General features: G+C 40.1%; 1 pseudogene; it reads right to left on the minus strand.

Annotated features, from left to right (window-relative positions):
- Positions 1–21,414, minus strand: part of LOC145099327 (protein HESO1-like) — a 61,141-nt pseudogene extending 39,727 nt beyond the window's left edge.
- Between the last annotated feature and the right edge of the window lie 6,175 nt (positions 21,415–27,589).

Genomic DNA, 27,589 nt, shown 5'->3' on the forward strand with positions numbered 1-27,589 from the left:
AAAGTATTGATTTCTAGAAGTCCAGCTAATTTCTAGGTACATGTCAAAGCTAGTGGGAGCATAAAGCGTTATGCTAGTTAAATTATAATTATCATGTTAGTGGGAGCATGATTATTATGTTACGTGTTGCAGGTTAGAAATGTTAATTATAGAAAACAAAAGCTTCAATTCGCTTTGAAAAGTTGTTTTGCTATAATTAAGGGACAGGATGTTATACTTCATTCCAATTCTACAAGCTTAGATTGAGATTTTAATCGACTTTAGTCAATGATAAATATATATATATATATATATATATATATATATATATATATATATATATATATATATATATATATATATATATATGAATGTTGGAATGCTTCAACATAAGGAGATTCTATATGTGTTGTGTTCTCAAAATTCGATTATGATTACGGAATCCCTCTTCATAGTTCGAATTGTGAGAACATGACAAATAAAAAATTTTATAGCATGAATCGTGTCCCATATGCTTCGGGTATAGGATCGATTACATCCATTCTAAATTTTCCAAATGCTTAGGGCATTAAGAGGGAAAAAGGAATAGAACCGGATATGACTAAAATGATTAAACAATTGTCGAGGACGATCTGAGGTTTACCAAAGATTGGTTGCTCGTAGACAATTGGAAGTATAATGTAAACTTTGGAAAGGACCATATTGACATATTTTGAAAAAAGGCAACTCTTGTTCAAAAGTGATGGTAAAAATGGAAATGTGGAATTGTTTCCATAGGTGGAAGTTATTCTTTGAATATGTATAAGATTAGAAAACTTAATGCAAAGAAGGATGTTCAAAGGAATACACTTTGAATATGAGACTTCGTTTCCATGGAACTGATCTCCATTGGAATAATTTGTAATGTATGTTGCCAAGTCTTTATGACTTTTGTGCATAGTCATTACAAGAGAATCATTGCATATAAGTTTAGAATCTAACAGATTACAATAAATGGCAAGAGTTTGGTATTCTTACATTTACAAAAGGAATTGGGATTGTGAAATGAGCATCATTGGAGTCGTGTTCAATTGATCTATTTCACAAAAAGAAAGGATCATAGGTAAACATAGTGTGCATGCTTGGAGCATGGCATGACTATTGTTTTAATTCAAGTATTAAGTTGATAATCTGAAACATTATATGAATAATGAGTAATCAATATGGTGCTTAGATAAAAGGTGTTTCTATTTACTCTCAAAGTGTTGGGGCCATATAGGATTAGTATTATTCTTGTGTTTCACTTTGCATGTTTTGACTTCCCGAATAACTAGGTTATTCAAACCGTCCACAGTCCATCATATTTTGGAAGTAGGTATTGAGGCAAGACTGTCATGAATGGGTATGTAGTTTGTCTAGGTGGCTAGACTTAGTTGTAGTGTTCATGAGTGCTCCTGGAATAAGATTCGAGTATTGGATTAAACCCACCCTCATTTGAATCACTTCATGGATTTTATCACGAGTGAATCATGAGACGATAATATCTTATATTCTTCAAACCTAGAGATATGAGTTGTTGACTATGAATTGGTTATACATTGATTATACGAAAACACATTAGTAACTTGATGTTATAAAACGCGCATTTGTGTATGATTCAACAAGTAGTTAGTACAAGCATATGAGTCGAAGTTTATCCATTCCTTTTAACTCATAAGGATAAAAGCGATATCTGTGGGCCCCTCGATGATTTACTAATGACACCCCTAAGTGCTTGGCCAAGCATGGACTGATTTGATTTGTTTAATTAGTCGGTCGTCATAAATCGGAAATCCGGAAACAACAAATGGACAGAGAGAATGATTATAATCCATGTCTCAGTCCATATGATATCTAGAATGGAGGAATATATGATCACTTATCTTATGGACGTGTCATTTGATTTGTTCAGAGTTCGAAAACGGCTTTAAGAGCTACGATTGCTAGTTGGGTTATGAAATCGTACTTGCAATAATAGTTATTAGACTTATCCAAGTGGGAGACTGTTGGATTAGTGTCTAAGTCCATATCTATAATTGGTATGACTTGACCCGATCTGGCATGGTCCATTTGGGTTGCACTTCACCGGAACAATTTGTATGGATATACTTATGAGAAAAGAATATTTATGATTTATTAATATATTATAAGTTATAATATATTAATATGAAATGATATTATTTAATTAGTATTGATCAAGAATTAATTTGGAATTAATTTTGTGATCAAAAGAGGCTAATTAAATATGGACTCTTATATATATATATATATATATATATATATATATATATATATATATATATATTGAATGGGCCAAGGTTTATTTAGGATGGGCTAAGTGTGTATGGAAGTCCATGGATAGTCCATGGAGCTTTTAACCCATGGATCCTATGTAAATGAAAGGTCATGGGTATTAGGGTTTACATGGATGTAACCCTAATCCTCCATAATATATAAAGGGGTCCTTGGCTCACAAAATTGGCACTAGTGTGTGTGAAAGAAAAGGTGGCCGATTTTAGTGAGCTCCATATTCTCTCAAAGTTCTTCCAAGCTATTTTGGTGATTTGTGATTCCACTTGAGGCATTCACATTATTGGTGCTACGCTCTTAAAGCTCCAAGGAATCAACCATAAGAAACAAGGTATGTAATTCTATCTACTTTTATTATGCAAGTAACATATGATTATATGCTAGTTAGGGTAATACCTTGGAATATTCAAGATTGCATGTATAATAAAGAAAACATAGTTCCAAGGTATTTAGGGTTGCATGTACACCTTAGGAGTGGGGGGTCACCCCGTATAGATTTATACACAAACTCCTGCTCTCCTCTAGGAGACTCTGGTTATAACTACATGCTACGATCATACACTCAAAGGTGTCAACCGACAAGTCTCGTTAGATTCTCAACTTGTTCACGAGTATTGTATTTCACTAAGTATAATGTTTACGTGTAAGTTTTATGTTTACAAATCCCAAAAGTATGTATATGAAAATATGAGGTTCAATGGATATGTAGAGGGATAGTTAAGATCCACTAAGCATGTGATTTTCAATCCAAGCCCAATTAGCATGTAAATGGACCACTAAGGCCCAATAAATATGTAAAAGAGTAATTTAGGCCCAATAGGAATGTAAATGGACCACTAAGACCCAATAAACATGTGATCCCTCTTTTAGGCCTAAATTAACATGTAAATGGGCCACAAGGCCCAATAAACATGTCATGCAAAATATTAAGCCCAATATACACTTAAATGGGCCCCTAAGGCCCATTGGCCATGTAACGAGAGTATTAGGCCCAATAATATTGTTATTGATGTATTACGTCCATTTGTTATTATTTCGTTGTTGTGTTTTCTGTCACACCCCGGACCAGAAGGAGAAAATGTCTGGGGGCATGTGCGTGACTTCATCTTGAAATATCATCACAATGAATATAAATGAAACATAACGTCATCATTACCATGCATAAAATAATACAACTACTATTTTTTACATCAAGTACAATATTTTAAGTTACATGACCATAGTGTTAAAAGTATGATGACAACAAAATACAATAAATTTCCCATTCTCTGCTGACCTTCCACTTAACAATTTCCTGAGAATACAAGTCATTTAGAAAAAGTCAACATATATAATGTTGGTAAGTTCATAAGCATGTTAGAATGAAAAGTTTTGAATAGTTCGTAAAACACCAGAAAATTCGATATTTTCTGTAAGTAGTTTGAAAGTAATGTGTCAAAATCAAGTATTATTGCATGTGTGTATTATGTTTTTAGAAATGTATATGAAATGCAGCCCGGAAAATCATGTGTCTTCTGATGTATGTAAATTAATGTATAACTGTATTTATCCCAGAAAATCCAATATTTTCTGCTTGTAAAAGTATCGTAATCATAAATCCCAAGACCGAGTATCGATGTATGTATGTTTTTAGTATCGTCAAGATTGGTATAAATATACCGAAATCTTTGATGGAGTTATTCTCTAAGTGATCTGTTACAAGCAAGCTTGATAATGATTAATTATCCTGTCTTGGCGTTTTCAGTCGTCGGTTTTGATATAGGTAAGGTTTGTCGCCCTAGACTGGCCTAGTCTAGCTGTAGCGAACAGCTAAGGCGTGGGGGGTCACCCCGTATAGATCTATACACAAACTCTCGCTCTCCCTCCAGGAGACTCTGGTTATAACTAAAGGCTACGATCATACACTCAAAGGTGTTAACCGACAAGTCTCACTAGATTCTTAACTTGTTCACGAGTATTGTATTTCACTAAGTATAATGTTTACGTGTATGTTTTAAGTTTTCAAATCCCAAAAGTATGTATATGAATATATGAGGTTCAATGGATATGTAGAGGGATAGTTAAGATCCATTAAGCATGTGATTTTCAATCCAAGGCCAGTTAGCATGTAAATGGACCACTAAGGCCCAATAAACATGTAAAAGAGTAATTTAGGCCTAATACGAATGTAAATGGACAACTAAGGCCCAATAAACATGTGATCCATATTTCATGCCCAAATTAACATGTAAATGGGCCCCAAGGCCCAATAAACATGTCATGGAAAATATTAGGCCCAATATACACTTAAATGGGCCCCTAAGGCCCATTGGCCATGTAACGAGAGTATTAGGCCCAATAATACTGTTATCGATGTATTTTGCCCATTTGTTATTATTTCGTTGTTTTGTTTTCTGTCACTCCCCTGAACCAGACGGCGGAAACGTCTAGGGGCTTGTACATGACTTCATCTTGAAAGATCATCATAATGAATATAAATGAAACATAACATCATCATTACCATGCATAAAATACTACAACTGCAATCTTTTACATCATGTATAATATTTTCAGTTACTTGACCAAAGCGTTAACAATATGATGACAACAAAATAAAATAAATTTCCCATTCTCTGCTAACCTTCCACTTAACGATTTCTTGTGAATACAAATCATTTTGAAAATGACAACATATATAATGTTGGTGAGTTCGTAAGCATGTTTGAATGATAAGTTATGAATAGTTCGTAAAACACCAGAAAATCCGATATTTTCTGTAAGTAGTTTGAAAGTAATGTGTCAAAATCAAGTATTATTGCATGTGTGTATTCTGTTTTTAGAAATGTATATGAAATGCAGCCCAGAAAATCATGTGTCTTATTCTGTAAGTAAAATAATGTATAATTGTATTTATCCCATAAAATCCGATATTTTCTGCTTATAAAACTATCGTAATCATAAATCCCAAGACCGAGTATCGATGTATGTATGTTTTTAGTATCATCAAGATTGGTATAAATATACTGAAATCTTTGATGGAGTTAGTCTCTAAGTGAGCCATTACAACCATGCTTGATAATGACTAATTCTCCTGCCTTGGCGTTTTCAGGCGTCGGTTTTGATGTTGGTAAGGTTTGTCGCCCTAGACTGGCCTAGTCTAGCTGTAGCGAACGGCTAAGGCATGGGGGGTCACCCCGTATAGATCTATACACAAAGTCACGCTCTCTCTCTCTCTCCAAGAGACTCTCAGGCTATGATCATACACTCAAAGGTGTCAACCAACAAGTCTCACTAGATTCTCAACTTGTTCACGAGTATTGTATTTCACTAAGTATAATGTTTACGTGTATGTTTTAAGTTTTCAATTCCCAAAAGTATGTATATGAATATATGAGGTTCAGTCGATATGTAGAGGGATAGTTAAGATCCACTATGCATGTGATTTTCAGTCCAAGCCCAATTAGCTCGTAAATGGACCACTAAGGCCCAATAAACATGTAAAAGGGTAATTTAGGCCCAATAGGAATGTAAATGGACCACTAAGGCCCAATAAACATGTGATCCATATTTCAGGCCCAAATTAACATGTAATTGGTTCACAAGGCCCAATAAACATGTCATGGAAAATATTAGGCCCAATATACACTTAAATGGGCCCCTAAGGCCCATTGGCCATGTAACAAGAGTATTAGGCCCAATAATATTGTTATCGATGTATTTCGTCTATTTGTTATTATTTCGTTGTTTTGCTTTTGTTCAAGGTTTACTAAAACAACAAAATATCTACTTTTTGTAATAGAGACATTTTTGTCCCAATTAATTAAATATTGTTTTTTCAGCCCATTTCTATAATAAATCACATTTTTACTCCATTTTTTAAAAGAGTAACATTTTCGGCCCAATTTTTGTAGAAATAGCATTTTAAGCCCAAATTTAATAAAAGTGGCATTTTCAGCCCATAAATCCAAAGATTTACATTTTTGTTTCGAATGAGATTTTTACAAAATAAGCCCAAGAAAAACATGGCCCATAATATGCCCATTGTGCGAAATTTTCACTTTTGGCCCTTTTTGAAGTCATGGATATCATTAAGACCCGTTTTTTAAATAAATTGACTCATTTAGTCCCCCTAAAAAAATAAAATAACTTGAAAACCTCAACTTTTTGTTTATTTGTCAAAAACAGTCCCTTTTTCAAGATTTTGTTTAGTTTCTCATGGATCTTCACATTTTTAACACACTTATCTTTATGGTAAGTTGTAAGAAATGTTGTAGTTTACAAATGTCACTGATTTTGGTTAGAGATTTCGAGATCTATAGAGTTTTCACACATAATCACATGTTAAATCAAGAAATACACACATAACATGCATAACACTTAGATCTAGCACATAGCAACTTGTATCATCCCCCAAAAATCATATAAAACCAAAAATAAAGGGGGTATGAACTCACTTTGGGGTTTGGATTCGGTTTGATGAAGAGATTGAAGAAGATCTCGACTTTGACAAGCCTCTTGAAGAGGTTTTCGAACTTGGATGATTCTAAGAAACATGATCCATAAAATATGGGTGTAAGAGGAGTGATTTAAGTGTAAAGATGTGGTAATTCAACTTAGGTTTGTAAGATCTTACCTAGGATGATAATCTTGATGAAAAAACCTCTTGAAGACACCCACAAACTTGCGAAAATATGGAGGAGAGGGAGGGGTTCTTAGAGAGAGTTTGAAGGTGTTTGGAATGAGAAAATGGAGGTGGGTGGTGGGAGTCTCGTCCATGGGTAGAAGAAGAAGGAAAGATAGAGATTTGAGGTGATGTTGCATGGAGATATGAGAATGCCTTGTTACATGGTGTGTAATAAGCTTGGTTATCTCCTAAACAAAAATGAGGTGTCATGCATTAGGTTAATTAATCATTTTCTCTTTTTTTGCATAGTGGGGCCGAGTGAGGCTAAGAAGAGAGGAAAGGATGGGTAGCTTGGGCCTTACATGCTTGGTCACGATCCTTTGTGGTCCAAATAATTAGTTCTCGGCTCATTGGGCTCTTAAGGAGGTTCACGACCCAATATTGTATAAAGGAATGGGTTTATGGCTCATTAGGGCTAATTAAATTATGTATGGCCCAACAAGGCCCATTAGGGTAAATGGAATCATTTTTAGGCCCACATGGCCCAAAAAGTTAAGTTTTATGAATGTGGGTCCAATTAGATCCTAGTTCGGGTTTCTAGGTCCATCATAGTCAAGTTGAAAGTTTATTGGCCCAATAAGAGAGTCCTAGTCCATAATGAACTTGAACCGGGATTTCTAGGGTTTCCAAACCTTGTTTGAACACATGATATGTATTTGAATTAGCATAGAGTATGATATTCACTTAGATTACATGTCATTACACTAGATGAATGTTTACATGAGAATAGAATTTCCTAGCTAAAGTGCTAGTTGTGACACCTGCGCGGCACACACGCCCTATAGTATATATAGACCTCCGAATTTCTACATTTTCACACCAAACTTCCAATCCTTTCTCTCTGAACTATCTATTCTTGAGTTTTTTTTAGGTTCCTAGGGGTATGTAGTAAGGTGTTAAGGGGTCGAGGGGTCCGACAAGTAGGTTTGCAACCTGTAGGTTAAGAATAACGAGTCCAAGCGATATACGAACCGTATGTTCATGTGATATACTCTACTAACATCTATTGCAGGGATATCCCTGAAACATTACTGTCAGTGCGATAATATGCGATGACCCATAGGAAAAGCCCTTACCGATGAAAATATAAAATGCAATGATAGTTGATTATTTTATAGGAAATGGCGATGTAGGTGATGATTCTTAGGAGAGGATCATAGAATAAATATACAAGAAAACAGGGATAGATAATTGGGTTGATTGTTTGATAATGAAACATATTAACTGTATTATTGTGGGTTAAAAACTCTAATACTCACCAGGTTTCCCAACTTGACCCATTCAGCTTCTTTGTATCACAGGTAGCGGTACAAAGATACATACATGTTGGGAGATTCAAGGAGATGTATACTATTAGTTTCAAGATATTGTAAGGCATGCACAAAGTGGGACATAGCTTGGTATGTGGAGTGAGGCTTGATTTGTAGGAAAGTCAAGGTCGAGCATCAGCGACCTCACGACAAGACGCAACCTTTGGAGATTCCTATGTGCAAATGGGAAGACATCACTATGGATTTCATCACAAAGCTTCTCAGGACCGTACAAGGAGTAGATTCTATTAGGGTCATCGTGGATCGGTTGAGCAAGAATGCACATTTTATCCCGATCCAGGAGAGTATATAGGCGGAGAAGCTAGCCAAAATTTACGTCCACGAGGTAGTGGCTCAACATGGGATGCCATTTTCGGTTGTGTCAGACCGAGATGCTCGCTTTACTTCCAGATTTTGGAAGCGGTTTCATGACAAGATGGGTACTCGTCTTCATTTTAGTACCACTTTCCACCGGCAGATGAATGGACAAAGTGAGAGGACGATTCAGACTCTAGAGGAAAAGTTGCGTGCGCGTGTGTGAGACTTTGGTGGGAGTTGGGATATATATATATATATATATATATATATATATATATATATATTCCGTTAGCAGAATTTCCGTATAACAACAGTTATCACACTAGCATAGACCGGCCTACCTTCAAAATGCTCTACGGGAGGAGGTGTAGGACCCCAATCTGTTGGGGCAAGGTCGGTCAGAGAGTCATGGGGAGTACCGAAGTGGTACTTAAGACTACAAAGAAGATCCAACAGGTCCGGCGTAGGCGCCAGAATGCTCAGAGTCGGCAAAAGAGCTATGTCGATAAGCACCGGTAGGACGTGGAGTTTCAGGTGGGAGATATGCTTTTTCCTGAAGGTGTCACCTTGGAAAGTTGTCATCCGGTTTAGGAAGCAGGGCAAGTTGGGATCCAGGTACATTGGTATGTTCTGGGTTCTAGCTCGGGTGGGCCAGGTTGCGTATCAACTGGATCCGTCAGCCGAGCTTAGTCAGATCCACAACACTTTTCATGTCTCCCAGCTGCAGAACTGCTTAGTGGATGACTCTACAGTCGTGCCTTTAGAGTATATTCAGGTGGATGACAGTCTAAACTACGTTGAGAAGCCAGTGACGATTCTGGATCGAAAGAAAAAAACCTTGAGGAATAAGGATGTTTAGTTAGTGAAGGTGCAATGGCTGCACCGTAAGGGGTTAGTGTGGACGTGGGAGCTAGAGGACGAGATGAGGGAGCACTATCTAAGATTACTTGAGACAACGAACTTCGGGGTTGAAGTATGAGACAATTGGGGGAGAATTGTAACGCCTGGTTTCTGTTATGTATTTAAATTTATAATTTATTCATTTTTATAGAGCAACTGGACGAGTCAGAATCCCCAGACTTTTCGAGTAGATATGTTTTGGACCGCGCCTTTTGGTGACCAACTTGACGAGTTGGGAGACCTCAACTCGACGAGTTGGCTGGGTAAAATGAATCCCTAATTCCAGGGTTTTGCACCTTATTTAAACACCTTAAACCTTTCATGGTGGCCTCATATCCCAGCCTCCACTGTCTTAACCCTAAATCTCAAAACCCTAAGTCATTCGTGAGAGTTTGTGAGCCATTTTGGGTGTTTTTGGTGTGTGTTGAAGCCATTGGAAGAAGGAAAAGCTTGACGACTCAAGAAAGAGCTTATAGATTCAGAATCCTTGCCTCGTCATCGACCCTTTACTGGTATAGATCTTGAACCTTGACTTATAGTTGTTAAGATCTTCTTTTAGGGTTATTTTGCTTGGTTTTGGCCCAAATATCATGGTCCTTGGGAGTTGGACGTCCCAAATGGGTTAACACTTTAGATCTAGGGTCTTGAGGGGTTTTCATGGCATAAAGGTGCTAACTTTATGGCCATGGAAGTCCCATGCAACCTTTAGACCAACATTTTGATCCTTAAAGCTCCAAATGGCCATGTATGTGGATAATGTTTAAGAATTTACATGACCTTTCAGTCCCCAGAGTCCAGATCTATGACCTTATGGTTTATCTTGTAGTTTGAGTGGCTTTTGGATGAAAACTTTGGCATTTGTGGGTTAGGGTTTGAGCTTAATCTCATTAGGAAGGGTATTAATCAGTAAAGTTTGAAACTTTATCCTCCTAGAGGCATTTCTAGTCTAGATCTGGAGTATAGGATGTAGATTTGAAGAAAAAATAGCTTGATGCATTAAGAAGAGTTAACAAACTGAAGAACACGACGAGTTCATGGAAGGACTCGACAAGTTGTATTGAGGACTCTCAATTCTGTTGAAAAGGAAGAACTCGGCGAGTTAGAGGAAAACTCGATGAGCTGGATCGCGATTTTGCGATTCTCTGATTCATAGGAACTCGACGAGTTGAAGGGCAAACTCGACGAGTTGAGTCAACTCGGAGCATTAAATTTGACTTTGACTTGGACCAAAGTTGACCCTTTAGGGGTTATGAGTATGAAAGGGTAATTAAGGAAATCTATTATGTGTAGGCGATTGAGTTGGATTGATATTTGGAGTCGGGGACCGTTCAACTACTTCCAGTTTTCAAGGTGAGTTACCATCTCGGTATAAGTGGGTCGAAGGCACCAATGTCGGCCCACTAGTTGTTGTTTATAGCAGAGATGATTGTCTTTGTGATAATTGTGTGGTATGCCACTATCTGGTGAGATATATGTGCTTGTATGCTATGTTATTACCCAAATATGCTAGGAAGTATGTGATTTATGTGCTTATATGCTAGGATATTATGTGGTAGTGATAGGGTGAAATAAACCCCATAACCGGTTGAAACAGACCGAAGGGGTAGGCCAGCACCCAGATATGCTAGGAAGTTGCCGGTTGAAAGAGACCGAAGGGGTAGGCCAGCACCCTGATATGCTAGGTGCTTACCGGTTAAAAGAGACTTAAGGGGTAGGCCAGCACCCTGATATGCTAGGCAGTACCGGTTGAAAGAAACTGAAGGGTTAGGCCAACACCCGGATATGCTAGGTAGTATGTTTATTGTATGGTATGTGGTATGATGGGGGAACTCAGTAAGCTTCATGCTTACGGATTTCAATTTTGGTTTCAGGTACATCGACTTCGAAAGGAAAGGAGTCGAAATGATCGCAGTGCATCACACTATGATTTTCTGCATATTAGATCTTTGGGATTTGTACTCTGATGTTGTTTAACTATGACATGTTTTGGTTATTGAGATATTGGTTTTGATTGTGATATGGGATGAAACTATTGATGTTTTCAGACTACTGGTTTTTATAATTACGTAATTAAAAAATGAAATTTTTGGTCATGAATTTTGGGATGTTACAAGTTGTTATCAGAGTCTTGGTTTGAGGGATTCGGACACACCTTCGGGGGTGTCTAGACTCAAATCGAGGGTTTGAGAGATTTTTTCAAGAGAAATATTTTTCTAAAATTAAGATTAATAGTTTTCATAAAGAACAGGGAGGGTGATGCGTGCAATCGGTCGAGCTCAAGTAAGTTTTCCCCAAGACACCCATAAATGTTATATTATGATATGAAGTGTGAATATGTGAATTGCATGCTAGATTAGGGCTAAGGATCTAGGAAGGATGCCTTGTATGCCTATTGTATGTGCTTATTGAACTACATGCATGTACTGATTAGTTAGTGATATGATGGATTGTTTAGGATATGCCTGGTTTTGGTTACTCAATGCTTGAATGCTGCTTGCTTTGTGCTTTTAGGAGTTTTAGTCATCTCTAATTAACTAGTAAACGAATACGTTAAGATACATTTTATGAGGACTGAATAATAGGTCTAGCCCTATTTCACAGCTCTTGTCTGAGTCCAACCGATGTAGGGTAGGACCTCTCATTCAAAGATTATCTGATCTTAGTGATATGTAATGGTATTCGCGACCTAGTTAGGGAGAGATAGCAGAGACTTCTTATGAAACTGATGATGGAGAGTGGGTCGGAGATTACCCTAGGGCAAGCTTTGATGAGAATAGTAGCAGGAGCTATTTGATTGAGAATTATAATCATGGATAGGAAGCAGCTTTGGTAACCCAAGGCAACCTAGGAGGAAAGTACGGATAGATGTGGAAGGTAGTATGGGCCCATACTACTGAAAGCAGAGGATCCGTACTTGACTCTTTGAGAGTTGCGAGGAACCATGGGTGGTAGAGTGTGAGATCTCTCGATGATTATGTATGACCCTGGCGATTGTGTAGTTTGTTTCAGATGGTGGCGATTGTGCTGTTGGCTGTTTGATGGAGCGAGCTAGAGACTGGTGGGAGGCATTCCGTGATACATTGAGAGCCCCAGCCGTTGAGGCCATGGCCTAGTCGGATTCAGGTGGAGTTTGTGCCAGCTGTGGAGGTTCAGCAGCTGGGCAGGGAGTTTTTGGATATGAGATAGACTACTGAGACGGTGGCTGAGATTACCGCCAATTTCAGGGAAAGGGCCTTGTTGGTGCCCCAGTACACAGGTGATGAAGAGATGAAGAAAACCCGGTACCATGATATGTTGAGAGCTGACATTCGGAAATATGTCAGTTATTCGGCGTTCCTGACTTTGGATGATATGATATCTAAGGTACGAGAGAGGGATATTGATATAGAGCACATTATGAAGAGGAAGGCGGAGACTGGGCAGACGACTTTGGTTTCGATGAGGAACCCTAAGGGATTCGACTCGAGGTCGAAGGGCCAGTAGGGTCGGAGCCGCTGTGAGAAATGCGGCAAGACGCATGAGGGAGTTTGCAGAGTAGGAGGATCAGGCTGCTATAAGTGAGGCAAGTTGGTGCACTTTAGTAGGGATTGTACTATCCCTATCCCCACTATTCAGACATCAGACATGCCTAGTTTTCACTGCAATCAGCGAGGGCATAAAAAGGACAACTACTCGAGATTGGTATCAGGAGCGCCAGTGGCGGCGCCAGCTCCAGCGACCCTGAGGATCACAGATGGCCGTCCGGGCAAGTCAGATGCTCCTGTGGTGAGGATCCGAGCCTTCCAGCTGACCGCCGAGGATGCGAGTGTCACACCAGATGTGGTGACTGGTATGTTTCTTCTCCCTAGTTTTTATTATATGTCAGTTGTGATATTTGTATTACATGTATCTTTTTTTAGGGTCATTCCATGTGAACGATATCCCAGTGATAGTATTATTTGACTATGGGGCTACCCGATCCTTTATATTTCTCACGCTTAATAAGCGATTTGTTGGAGCTCCAGGGGAGTTGGACTGTCCCCTTGATGTAGAGATCGGGGATCATAGGACCATTCGGGTCGCGAGGGTTCACCGGAGATGTACACTGCAGTTGTTCGATGAGCAGTATTCTGTGGATTTAATCCATATTCCCCTGCGAGGGAATAAGGTCATCGTCAGTATGGACTGGTTGAGCCCCAATAGGGCAGTGATCGACTGCGAGAAGCAGCTGGTGCAAGTTAGAACCCCTAGTGGGGGAGGTTTGGTGATTCAGGGTGAGAGGCCGCAGTGTGGACCGACTTTGTGTTTGGTAACGAGGGCGAGACGCCACCTTTAGCAGGGTTGCGCAAGTTATATCGCCTTTGTCATGGATACCTTGGAGAAGGGTAAGGAGATCGTACTTATAGTAGCCGGATCCCCCTGCGTATAGCAGGGTGACCGTATACGATGTACCGATCGTAGGGGAGTACTCGGACGTGTTCCCAGAGGATCTGCCTGGGGTACCTCCAGAGAGGCAGGTAGAGTTCAGGATTGACCTAGTTCCTGGTGCGGATCCAATAGCCAAGGAACCGTATTGGTTGGCTCCTCCTAAGATGCAGGAGTTGTCTACACAACTGCAGGAGCCGTTAGACAAGGGATTCATTAGACCAAGCAGTTAGCCATGGGGAGACCCGATCCTGTTTATGAAGAAGAAGGAAGCATCACACCGAATGTGTATAGACTACCGGGAGTTGAATAAGGTAATGGTGAAGAACCGTTACCCACTCCTAGGGATCAGATATCTCTTCGACTAGCTTCAGGGAACATCTAGGTTTTCCAAGATTGATTTGCGATCAGGCTATCATGAGATGAGAGTCCGGGACGATGATTTGTAGAAGACAGCCTTTCAGACTCGATATGGTCATTACAAGTTCATGGTGATGCCATTTGGGCTCACCAATGCTCTTTCCGTGTTAATGGATCTCTTGAACCGCGTATGCAGACCAATGTTGTATCGGTCTGTGATAGTCTTTATTGACGACATCTTGGTTTACTCCAAGACGCAGGAGCAGCATGAGGAGCACCTAAAGGAGGTGCTAGAGATGCTGAGGAGGGAGAGACTTTTCGCAAAGTTCTCCAAGTGCGCGTTTTGGTTACGCGATGTGCAGTTTTTGGGGCATCCCGTCAACCAGAATGGTATACTAGTCGATCCGGGCAAGGTAGAGGCAGTGGCGAGATGGGAGGTTCTGAGGTCTCCATTCGAGATTTGGATTTTTCTTGGTCTACCGGGTTATTATCGGAGATTCATCCAGGATTTCTCCAAAATTGTTGTTCCACTGACCCGACAGACCAAGAAGTCGGTGGCATTCCGCTGGAGTCCTGAGCAGCAGACGACTTTCGAGACTTTAAGACAGAAGTTGTGTGAGGCACCGATTTTAACTCTGCCAGAGGGTGTTGAGGATTTCGTAGTGTATTGTATCACACCCCCACACCTGAACGACAAAAACGTTCGGGGGCGGAGGACGTCATGTTCAGTATCATAATAACTGAATAGTAAAAAAAGTACACACCACCATATCATATATATATATATATATAGTAAAGTTTAGATGATTGTATCTACTACATGTTCAAAAGTTAAATACAAAATCATTTTCCAAAAGAAGTTATTAACACCGAAGCGTTAATCCCAAAAAGTTGTCGCAAACTTGGCGTAGCAGTTTCCTGAGAATACAAGTTATTTCAAAGAAAAAGTGTAAACAATTAAGTTGGTGAGTTCATAAGTAGCGTTTTGAGAAAATGAATGCCATTCGAAATTCCGTGTAGGTTTTCCAGAAAATCCGATATTTTCTAACGAATGTATGAAATGAGTATGAATGATTGTTGTATAAATTGTATATATTTGAACCAGGAAAATCCTATATTTTCCTAAAAGTGAAATGCAATTTCAAATGACCAAGACCGTAACCTGTAAGCAACTATGACATGCTCAAAAGAATGATGTATAGTCTTATTATAAAACAAAACTATAAGAAGATTTTATTTGAATGTGAAAAGAACTGTAACAGTTATTTTTCCCATGAAAATGTAATACCATAATAATTGTCTATCCAGTGAGTTTTTATAACCGTACTATCATAATTTGCCTGTAGCGACGTTCTTCAGGCGTGGAAATGAGATGACACTTGTCACCCCGGGGATTGTAGCTAACAGTCGGGGGCGGGATCATTAGTCCCGTATAGATCGATACACACTTGTCACGTTCTCCGAACGAGAGATTCTGGTTATAAACAGGACTTCTAACGGTACCTTAATAGGTATATTGAAGATGAACGACTCACTAATTCTCAATTAAGTCCCGTATTAAAATGAATACATTTGTTTTTTAAATGATTATCCTTTTCAACGATATTAACAAAGGCATAATAGAGATTGATATGTTCTTATGAATGCACAATGTTGTAGTTCAAAAGTTTACTCTATAATATGTAAACTTATAGACAAAACATATCTCTATTTATAAAATATATCGTATCCCAAGAGGGTAAAGTTGTGTTATGAGATATTTTGCATGATGATAACTTCATAAGATAGTTTAAACAATAGTATGAAAAATATATCCAAGATTGACGTTTCACATGATTTTAGCCGTGTGTTTACTTGTATCCCCCCCCCCCCTTAAAAGAATTTAAAAAGGTATTTAAAAACATAGTGATATGGGTATGAACTCACTTGGTTGAGGTTGTAGCTTGAAGAAGTTGAGACAATAATCGAGCAGAACTTCGACTGGAAAAAACTGATTTCTCGGAATCTTAGAAATCTCGGGAGCGTAGAACTTCCTTTAGAACTTGGATATGAAAACCGGGGTTTCAGGATGACTTCGAGGGGTTAAATGTAGAGCAAAAGCACGGGAATGAGAAGAATTGGGCAACTAAACCCGGAACACCCTTGAGTTCTATTTATAGGCCTGATTCAGGCTTCACGTCGTGAACCTGAAGAAGTCCATGTCGTGAAAATCTCTCCCACTTCGTGAAGCTTGATCTTATCTCTTCCTTAGAAGCGACGTCTTCTGGACAGGTTTGGAACCCATCAATCAAATCCTCACATCGTGAGCATCTGGCTCACGTCGTGGGCTGCCTGACAGCCTCGGATTTAGTGTCCCGAACTTCATAAATTCATATCTCTTGCATATGAGCTCTGATTTTGTCGTTCTTTATATGCACGCATAGGTGATATTATGCTCTATAACTCTCGTTTACACTTCGTTGGCTAATTTTTTATTTGATTTTTAATATTACATTTTTAACAGGTCGGGACAGGAAAAGTCCGTTAAAAATCCATAACTTCTTCATCCAATTTCCGTTTTCGTCAGACTTTTTACCATTGTATTACCATTGATGAGATCTTCGATTCTCGTTTAGGTCGTGTTGGCTAAAAGTTGCTCGATCTCTATTTCGAGTTTTTAGCTGTCTACGGCTATGTCCGAAACTTCGAAAAATCATAACTTCCTCATATGATGTCAGATTTGGGCGTTATTTTTATGTATGTTTATGGTTTTGGGATATCTATGACTTTCATTTAGATACCTAAGGTTAAAAAGCATTTTATTGGAATTTCATGTTTTTTTGCTTAACAGTGTTTTACCGGTATTGTCGCGGATCTTCGATTGATCATAACTTCTTCGTTATAACTCGGATTTTAGTGTTCTTTATATTTTTGGAAATCTTGTTACGATATATATCACTTAGTATACTCAAACTGAGCTTTTTGAACATTTCATTTTGACGCTATTTTTTTTATTACTTCCCAAAAAGATTACAATATTTGACTTTTAGTCATTACATTGACCTGAAATAACTGGTTGTTACATCATCCCCCCGTTAGAGGGAATTTCGTCCCGAAATTATTTATAAAGTAAATGTCTATGGACTAGGGAAAAGATGCGAGTACTTTTTTTGCATCAGATCTTCTCACTCCCAAGTGAATTTGTGTCCCCGCTTAGCATTCCAGCCAACATTCACTATGGGTATGCGACTCTGCTGAGTTCGTTTGATTTCCCTATCTATGATCTCGACGGGTTCTTCCACAAAGTTAAGATTTTCATTCAGTTTGATTTCCTCGAGTGGAATTACAAGAGTTTCGTCGGATAGACACTTCTTCAGGTTAGATACATGAAACACCGGATGTACTTTGTTAATTTCGATTAGAAGCTGAAGTATATAAGCTACTGGACCAATCCTTGCAGTAATTTCGAATGGTCCAATGTACCTTGGGTTTATTTTTCCATGCTTCCCGAAGTGTATCATGCCTTTCCAAGGTGAGACCTTCAGTAGAACGCGGTCACCAACATGAAATTCCAAGGGTTTTCGTCTTTTGTCAGCGTAGCTCTTTTGTCTATCTCTTGATGCTTTCAGTCGCTCTCGAATTCGAACAATATTTTCAGTCATTTCCATAATGATTTTCGGACCAGTGAGAGTGCTATCAGGGACTAGATCTCTCGCTAACTGCATGTCGCCCACTTCCGCCCAGCATAGAGGTGATCTGCACTTGCGGCCGTAAAGGGCTTTGAATGGAGCAGTCTTGATGCTAGTGTGATAACTATTGTTATAATAGAAATCAAACAATGGTAAGTGGATGTCCCATGCTTTAGCAAAGTCGATTACACATGCTCGCAACATTTCTTCTAGGATTTGGATCGTTCTCTCACTCTGCCCGTCAGTTTGTGGGTGATAGGCTGTACGCATATCTAGCTTAGTACCTAAGGCCTTCTGTAGCGTTTGCCAGAACCTTGAAGTGAATCTACTATCTCTATCCAAGATGATAGATATCGGCACTCCATGAAGTCGCACGATCTCTCGGATGTAGGTTCTTGTTAGTTTCTCCATATTATCGATTTCTTTGATTGTCAAGAAGTGGGCAGATTTGGTTAACCTGTCGACGATCACCCAAATGGTATCGTAACCACCCTGCGTCTTGGGTAGTTTGGTTATGAAATCCATGGAGATTTGCTCCCACTTCCACGTAGGTATTTCGGGTTGATGGAGTAGACCTGGGGGCTTTTGATGTTCTACCTTGACATTGGCACATGTCAAGCACTTTCCCACATAGGTAGCAATTTCTGCTTTCATGTTTGGCCACCAGTAGATTTGTTTGAGATCCATATACATCTTATTTGAACCTAGGTGCACGAAGTATCGGGTCTTGTGTGCTTCGTTCTTAACTATCTCTCTGAACCCACCAAACTTCGGTGTCCATATTTGGTTCATGAGGTAACGAATTCCGTCACCCTTGATCTCAAAATTCTTGTCCATCCCTCTAAGTGCTTCATCTATCAGGTTTTTGGGTTTCAAGGCTTCCAGTTGGGCTTCCTTGATTTGCGTTGACAGGTGTGAATGGATCGTCATGGTTAATGACTTCACTCTTCGACCAGAGTATTCCTTACGACTAAGGGCATCTGCCACCACATTGGCTTTTCCCGGATGATAACAAATATCACATTCATAGTCGTTGAGTAGCTCAACCCAACGTCTTTGCCTCGTATTGAGCTCCTTCTGATCGAATATGTGTTGAAGGCTCTTGTGGTCTGTGAAGATGGTGCACTTTGTACCGTATAGGTAGTGCCTCTAGATTTCTAAGGCGAACACCACTGCTCCAAGTTCTAAGTCGTGAGTGGTGTAGTTAACCTCATGCGTTTTTAGCTGTCGTGAGGCGTACGCAATAACCTTTCCTCGCTGCATTAGTACACAACCCAACCCTTGCTTGGATGCATCGCAGTATACTACAAAGTCTTTTGTCCCCTCTGGAAGAGACAAAATGGGTGCACTGCACAGGGCTTGCTTCAAGGTTTGGAATGCAGTATCTTGCTTCTCCCCTAGTTGTAGGTTACACCCTTCTGAGTCAGGGAGGTAAGAGGTTTTGCAATGCTGGAGAAGTTCTGTATGAACCTGCGGTAATAGCCAGCAAGGCCTAGAAATTGGCGAATTTCGGTTGGTGTTGTTGGCCCAGACCAATTCGAATAGCGCTGATCTTGGAAGGGTCCACGTGGATTCCCTCTTCGTTGACCACGTGACCTAGGAAGTCCACCTTCCTAATCCAAAACTCGCATTTTGAGAATTTCGCGTAAAGCTTCTTAGTTCTTAGTGTCTCTAAGACTTATCTCAGATGCTGACCATGTTCTTCTTTACTTTTTGAATAGATGACTATGTCATCTATGAATACTATCACAAATTTGTGCAGGAACGAACGACATACCCGATTCATTAAGTCCATGAACACGGCGGGTGCATTGGTCAGTCCGAACGACATCACTACGAATTCGTAGTGACCGTATCTGGTTCGGAAGGCCGTCTTAGGAACATCGCTCTCTAGGACTCTCAGTTGGTGATATCCCGATCTCAGATCGATCTTGGAAAAGTATTTTTCTCCTTGGAGTTGATCGAACAAATCGTCTATTCGTGGTAGGGGGTACCGGTTCTTAATGGTAAGTTTGTTGAGTTCTCGGTAGTCGATGCACATTCTGAACGATCCGTATTTCTTTTTCACGAAAAGCACTGGTGCTCCCCTAGGTGAGAAGCTTGGTTGGATGAATCCTTTGCTGAGTAGTTCATTCAGTTGACTGGGTAGTTCTTGCATCTCTGTTGGGGCTAAGCGATACAGCGCTTTGGCCACAGGGGTGGCTCCAGGAAATAAGTCGATTCTGAATTCGACTTGTCTTGCAGGAGGTATTCCTGGAAGATCCTCAGGGAAGATGTCGGGAAAGTCACAGACGTCAGGCACGCTCTTGATGTCTTCTACTCCTCGTTTCACATCCACAACATGTGCCAAGAACGCGTGGCATTCCTTGCGTAGATATTTTTGAGCCTTGATGCAAGAGATGATACAAAGAGGGGTGCTAGGTTTGTCGCCATAAATAACAAGGGATTCGTCATTTGGCAGATTAAGGCAAATGACCTTATCGTAACATAAAATGTCCGCACGATGAGAACATAGCCAATCCATGCCTATGATGACGTCGAAACTTTTTATTGAGACTGGCATGAAGTTGATTGGAAAGGATTTATTGTTTAGTAGGAGGGTACAATTTAAGTATATTTCCTTAGCGCCTTCTGTTTTCCCGTTAGCCATTTCTACTATAAAAGTTTCACTTAATTATTGAGGGATTTGTTTGACTAGATTTTTAAAATTACGGCTCATGAAACTCCTCTCCACTCCACTATCAAATAACATGCATGCATATGAGTTATCAAGGAGAAATGTACCCATAACAATAGTAGGGTCCGCAACGGCTTCCTCCTAGCCCATTGTGAATACTCGGCCACTTCCCCAAACATTTCTGTTATTTGCCTTCGGGCAGTCCTTTCGGAAATGCCCTGTTGCTCCGCACTCGTAACAGGTACGACCTACTCCGACATTTGCAGATGGAGCGGCTGGTTGGACTGGTTCTTTGTAGAAGCGGATGGTGTGTCCCTTCTTGTTGCACCGAGTGCACTGCAAGTCACGACAAGGCCCGTGATGATGGAAGTTGCACCTGTTGCACTTTGGCAGGTGGCTGTTGTATGCATTCGTTGGGGCAGGAGTGGTAGGGACAGTAACAACGTGGACCGTCACTATTTTATGTTTCGTGGGGTTCTCTTGTAGGGTTTACCCCCTTCTCTTATTTCAGGGCTTCCTCTGACCCTGTATTTCCTTTGGTGGGACAGCAGCAATTGTGATGGTACCCTGTTTACCCCCGTGATCGATCAATCGTTGTGCCAGGCGCTTCGCGCTGTTGAATGTGACTGGGTTGGAAGCCAAAACATGCCCTTGAATCTGGGGTGAAAGCCCCCATATGTATCTTTCCACCTTCTTTGGTTCCGGGTTGACCATGCCCAGGCACAGGGCTGACAAATCATTGAACCTAGTTGTGTAGGCGGCTAGGTCGGACCCAATCATTTTCAGGTTCCATAGGTCCTGCTCCATTTTTTAAATTTCGCCTCTTGGGCAGTATTCTTCCAATACCAGGGCTTTTAAGTCCTCCCAGCTCATGGCGTTGGCGACTGGAAGAGATACGGATTTCACATGGCCCTTCCACCATGTGAGGGCACGGTCTGTGAATGTACAAGCAGCAAATTTGACCTTGCTTATTTCATTGCATGAACAGATTTCAAAGACCGTCTCGGTCTTTTTGAACCATTTCATAAGTGCAATGACTCCCCCAGTGCCATTGAGCATCTTTGGCTTTGCGTTTAAGAACTCTTTGTATGTGCATTCCCTGACATGACCCTGACCAGTGCCATGGTTAAGATGGTTTGTACTACTTCCAGCCCCTCCTTTGCCGTTAGAATTTATTTGAGACAATGCAGCTGCCACTGCTGCGGTGATAGCAGCCTACACCATGTTAGGTTCATATTGGGGAGGTGGTGGTGGTGGCGTTGGTGTTGTGTTGTTTAACCTGCGAGCAGATCTGCGACGCAGCATCGTGTTGTCAAAGAAATAACAATTAAGACAATAAGTCTTTAATGATTAAAAACCGCGTGTTCATGAGTTAGCTATTTTAAACATTTCATGAACTGGATTTGACCTAAACACGGTTTTGAGTTTGATTCATAATGAGAGTTTATATATTAATAGATAAACTTATGAATTTGAGTGATAACCAAGAAATTTTTACACGCAAAGGAAATACTTCATTATATATATAAGTTGGGTTACATCATAGTGTTAGGAAAATTTTGACCTTTCTAAAGGTCTACGATACATAAGTTAAAGAAAAGTAGGACTTTTAGCCAAGATCCTATTCTATAAAAAAAATTTGGGGTCGAGCAAGTACTACTTGCGACGCGAGTGGCACTTGGAGCTAGGCTTTGCGTCTGATTGTGTGGCTTCCATTAGACGCCTCTCAAAGATAGCTTGCTGCTCCCTCATTTCCCTTATCTCGGAGAGGGCTGCATCCATTCTGCCTTGGAGTACATCGGTGTGGAGTTGGGCATTTTCCTGTAATCCGTCCAGACGACGAATGTCAGCAGCGTTATCTTGTACCTCTACGTTGATTTCACGAACCCGGTTCGCTGAGACTCCGGATGGGTAGGCCTGGTTAGCTATCTTGCCCACAATGATTGGGAGTGACTGGTCAGCTGAGCTTCCATTGCTAACGTTGTAGAAGTCCCGACACATCCCATATGGAGGACGTAACCCTTGTTGTTGACTCTAGTGGTGAATGTGGCTTCCCAAAACGGGAGTTGCTCCCTGAAAACCTATCCTAATAGCAGGAGGTCAGACGGCTGGTGGGTTAACTACCTCTGGCTCTGAGTCTATCCCATCCGAGCCTTCGTCTTCCTCCTCTTCCAAGGGTTCCTCATCCTCTTCTAGGTCATCCTCCACCCACCCTCCGTTGCCTTGATTTGGGTAGTAGGGGTCCCCTGGTAGATGGAATCCAGCCATTGTGTCTATGCGAGAATAGAGATATGAGAATTGTCAAAAAGTTAAAACATGTAAATCTAAACATGTAAGTTAAACTATTGTATTTACAAAATACTCATATATTATTCTAGATGTTATGTTTGATTCTAAAGTTTAGAAGGTTGATAAGTTTTAGACTAGTTGTCCATTGCAGCTATTCCCCGGCATACGTTAATCGGCTCTCGGGTAAATATAATTGATCAGCCTATATTCATCCCCGTCTCGATTACATATTCCAAGGCATACCTATATTCCACAACTCATCTATAATACTTCTATATTGTTTTCATTATGATACTGACCCTGTTATATAATGTATGCATGTATACTTTATAAAAATTTCATTTTAAAAGTATAACTCTCACTCAGAGTGTTTTTTCCCAGTTGTGTTTATAGTTGTATATCAAAAATGGTTTTGATACACTTAGTTCACTATAAACAATGCTTTGATATCAAAAATGGTTTTGATACACGTCATGTTCAGTATCATAACAATTGAATAGTAAAGAAAGTACACACCACCATATCATATATATATATAGTAAAGTTTACATGATTGTATCTATTACATGTTCAAAAGTTAAATACAAAATCATGTTCCAAAAGAAGTTATTAACACCGGAGCGTTAATCCCAAAAAGTTGTCACAAACCTGGCTTAGCGGTTTCCTGAGAATACAAGTTATTTTAAAGAAAAAGTGTCAACAATTAAGTTGGTGAGTTCATAAGTAGCATTTTGAGAAAATGAATGCCATTCGAAAGTTTGTGTAGGTTTTCCAGAAAATCTGATATTTTCTAACGAATGTATGAAATGAGTATGAATGATTGTTGTCTAAATTGTATATATTTGAACCAGGAAAATCCTATATTTTTCTAAAAGTGAAATGCAATTTCAAATAACCAAGACCATAACCTGTAAGCAAATATGACATGCTCAAAAGAATGACGTATAGTCTTATTATAAAACAAAACTATAAGAAGATTTTATTTGAATGTGAAAAGAACTGTAACAGTTATTTTTCCCATGAAAACGTAATACCATAATAATTGTCTATCCAGTGAGTTTTTATAACCTTACTATCATAATTTGCCTGTAGCGACGTTCTTCAGGCGTGGAAATGAGATGACACTTGTCACCCTGGGGACTGTAGCTAACAATCGGGGCGCGGGATCATTAGTCGCGTATAGATTGATACACACTTTTCACGTTCTCCGGACGAGAGATTCTGGTTATAAACAAGACTTCTAACGGTACCTTAATAGGTATATTGAAGATGAACGACTCACTAATTCTCAATTAAGTCCCGTATTAAAATGAATGCATTTGTTTTTTAAATGATTATCCTTTTCAACGATATTAACAAAGGCATAATAGAGATTGACATGTTCTTATGAATGCACAATGTTGTAGTTGAAATGTTTACTCTATAATATGCAAACTTATAAACAAAACATATCTCTATTTATAAAATATATCGTATCCCAAGAGGGTAAAGTTGTGTTATGAGATATTTTGCATGATGATAACTTCATAAGATAGTTTAAACAATAGTATGAAAAGTATATCCAAGATTGACGTTTCACACGATTTTAGCCGTGTGTTTACTTGTATTCCCCCCCCCCCCCTTAAAAGAATTTAAAAAGGTATTTAAAAACATAGTGATATGGGTATGAACTCACTTGGTTGAGGTTGTAGCTTGAAGAACTTGAGACAATAATCGAGCAGAACTTCGACTGGAAAAAGCTGATTTCTCGGGAATCTCAGAAATCTCGGGAGCGTAGAACTTCCTTTAGAACTTGGATATGAAAATCGGGGCTTCGGGATGACTTCGAGGGGTTAAACGCAGAGCAAAAGCACGGGAATGAGAAGAATTGGGCAACTAAACCCGGAACACCCTTGAGTTCTATTTATAGGCCTGATTCAGGCTTCACGTCGTGAACCTGAAGAAGTCCGTGTCGTGAAAATCTCTCCCACTTCGTGAAGCTTGATCTTATCTCTTCCTTAGATGCGACGTCTGCTGGCCAGGTTTGGAACCCATCAATCAAATCCTCACATCGTGAGCATCTGGCTCACGTCGTGGGCTGCCTGACAGCCTCGGATTTAGTGTCCCGTTTTCATCAGACTTTTTACCATTGTATTACCATTGACGAGATCTTTGATTCTCGTTTAGGTCGTGTTGGATAAAAGTCGCTCGATCTCTATTTCAAGTTTTTGCTGTCTACTGTTATGTCCGAAACTTCAAAAAATCATAGCTTCCTCATATGAAGTCAGATTTGGGCGCTCTTTTTATGTATGTTTATGGTTTTGGGATATCTAGGACTTTCATTTAGATACCTAAGGTTAAAAAGCATTTTATTGGAATTTCGTGTTTTTTTGCTTAACAGTGTTTTACCGGTATTGTCGCGAATCTTCGATTGATCATAACTTCTTCGTTATAACTCGGATTTTAGTGTTCTTTATATTTTTGGAAACCTTGTTACGATATCTATCACTAATTGTACTCAAACTAAGCTTTTTGAACATTTCATTTTGACGTTATTTTTTTAATTACTTCGCAAAAAGATTACAATATTTGACTTTTAGTCATTACATTGACCTGAAATAACGGGTTGTTACATACTGTGATGCGTCTATCACAGGATTTGGTGCAATATTGATGCAGAGAGGGCGCATCATCGCTTACGCCTCGAGGCAACTGAAGCCTGACGAGGCGAATTACCCGATATACGACCTGGAGTTTAAGGCAGTTGTTTTTGCCCTCAAGAATTGGCGACACTATCTCTATGAGGTCCGTTGTACTATCTACATCGACCACAAGAGCTTGAGGTATTTGATGGATCAGCCAAATCTGAATATGAGACAGCGACGTTGGTTGGATATGGTGAAGGATTATGATTGTAAGATCCTCTACCACCTGGGGAAGGCCAATGTGGTGGTCGATGCTCTCAGCTGCAAGGCAGTTGCAGCTCCGATTCTATTCGTGATATATACCTGAGGATAACAATGATTACTCTGCTGTTGGAGTGGATTCGGGAGGCTCTAGTCGAGGGTATGAAGGAAGAGCACAAAAAGTGTGAGCAGATCATAGAGTAGGTGGCTTCATTCGACTATGATAGTCATGTATTGTTGACCCTGCATCATAGGGTCTGGGTTCCTTACTAGGGAGGTGTGTGCCAGGTTCTGATGGAGGAGGCTCACAAGTCGAGATTCTCTATTCATACGGGGGCGACAAAGATGTATTGGGATGTTCGCCCTAATTATTGGTGGCTCTGCATGAAGCGGTACATAGCTTGGTATGTGGAGCGATGCCTGACTTGCAGGAAATTCAAGGTCGAGCATCAGCGGCCTTACGGTACGACACAACCGTTGGAGATTCCTGTATGGAAATGGGAAGACATCACTATGGATTTCATCACAAAGCTTCCCAGGAGCGCACGAGGAGTAGATTCTATCTGGGTCATCGTGGATTGGTTGACCAAGAGTGCACATTTTATCCCAATCCAGGAGAGTATATCGGTGGAGAACCTAGCTGAAATTTATGTTCACAAGGTGGTGGCTCGGCATGGGGTACCGGTTTCGGTGGTGTCAGATCAAGATGCTCACTTTACTTCCAGATTTTGGAAGCGGTTTCATGAAGAGATGGGTACTCGTCTTCATTTTAGTACCGCTTTCCACCTGCAGATAGATGGACAGAGTGAGAGGACGATTCAGACTCTTGAGGACATGTTGCATGCATGCGTATTAGATTTTGGTGGGAGTTGGGATACGAGTTCATGGAAGGACTCGACGAGTTGTATTGAGGAGTCCTGATTTTGTTGAAAAGGAAGAACTCAGTGAGTTGGAGGAAAACTCGACAAGTTGGATCACGATTTCACACTTTTGTGATTCATGGGAACTCAACTAGTTGAAGGGCAAACTCGACGAGTTGAGTCAACTCGGAGCGTTGACTTTGACTTGGACCAAATTTGACCCTTAAGGGGTTATAAGTATGAAAGGGTAATTAAGTAAATATGTTATGTGTAGGGGATTGAGTTGGGTTGATATTCGGAGCCGGGGACTGTTCAGCAACTTCTAGTTTTCGAGATGGGTTACCTTCCCGGTATAAGTGGGTCGAAGGCACCAATGCCGACCCACTAGTAATTGTCTATAGTATAGATGGTTGTCTTTGTGCTAACTGTTTGGTATGCCACTATCTGCTGAGATTTATGTGCTTGTATGCTATGTTATTTGGTGGTAGTGGTAGGGGTGAAGCAGACCCTGTAACTGGTTGGAAGAGACCGAAGGGGTAGGCCAGCACCCAGATATGCTAGGCAGTATGTGATTTATGTGCTTATATATTAGGATATTATGTGGTAGTGATAAGGGTGAAATAGACCTCGTAACTGGTTGAAATAGACCGAAGGGGTAGGCCAACACCCATATATGCTAGGCAGTTACCGGTTGAAAGAGACTGAAGGGGTAGGCCAGCACCCTGATATGTTAGGCGGTTACCGGTTGAAAGAGACCAAAGGGGTAGGCCAGCACCCTGGTATGCTAGGCAAGACCGGTTGAAAGATACCGAAGGGGTAGGCCAGCACCCGGATATGCTAGGCAATATGTTTATTGTATGGTATGTGGTACGATGGGGGAACTCACTAAGCTCCGTGCTTACGGTTTTCAGTTTTGGTTTTAGGTACTTCTACTTCGAAAGGAAAGGA

This window comes from Lactuca serriola, chromosome 4 (genome assembly GCF_051521515.1).
Source record: "Lactuca serriola cultivar US96UC23 chromosome 4, Lser_US96UC23_V15, whole genome shotgun sequence".
NCBI lineage: Eukaryota > Viridiplantae > Streptophyta > Magnoliopsida > Asterales > Asteraceae > Lactuca > Lactuca serriola.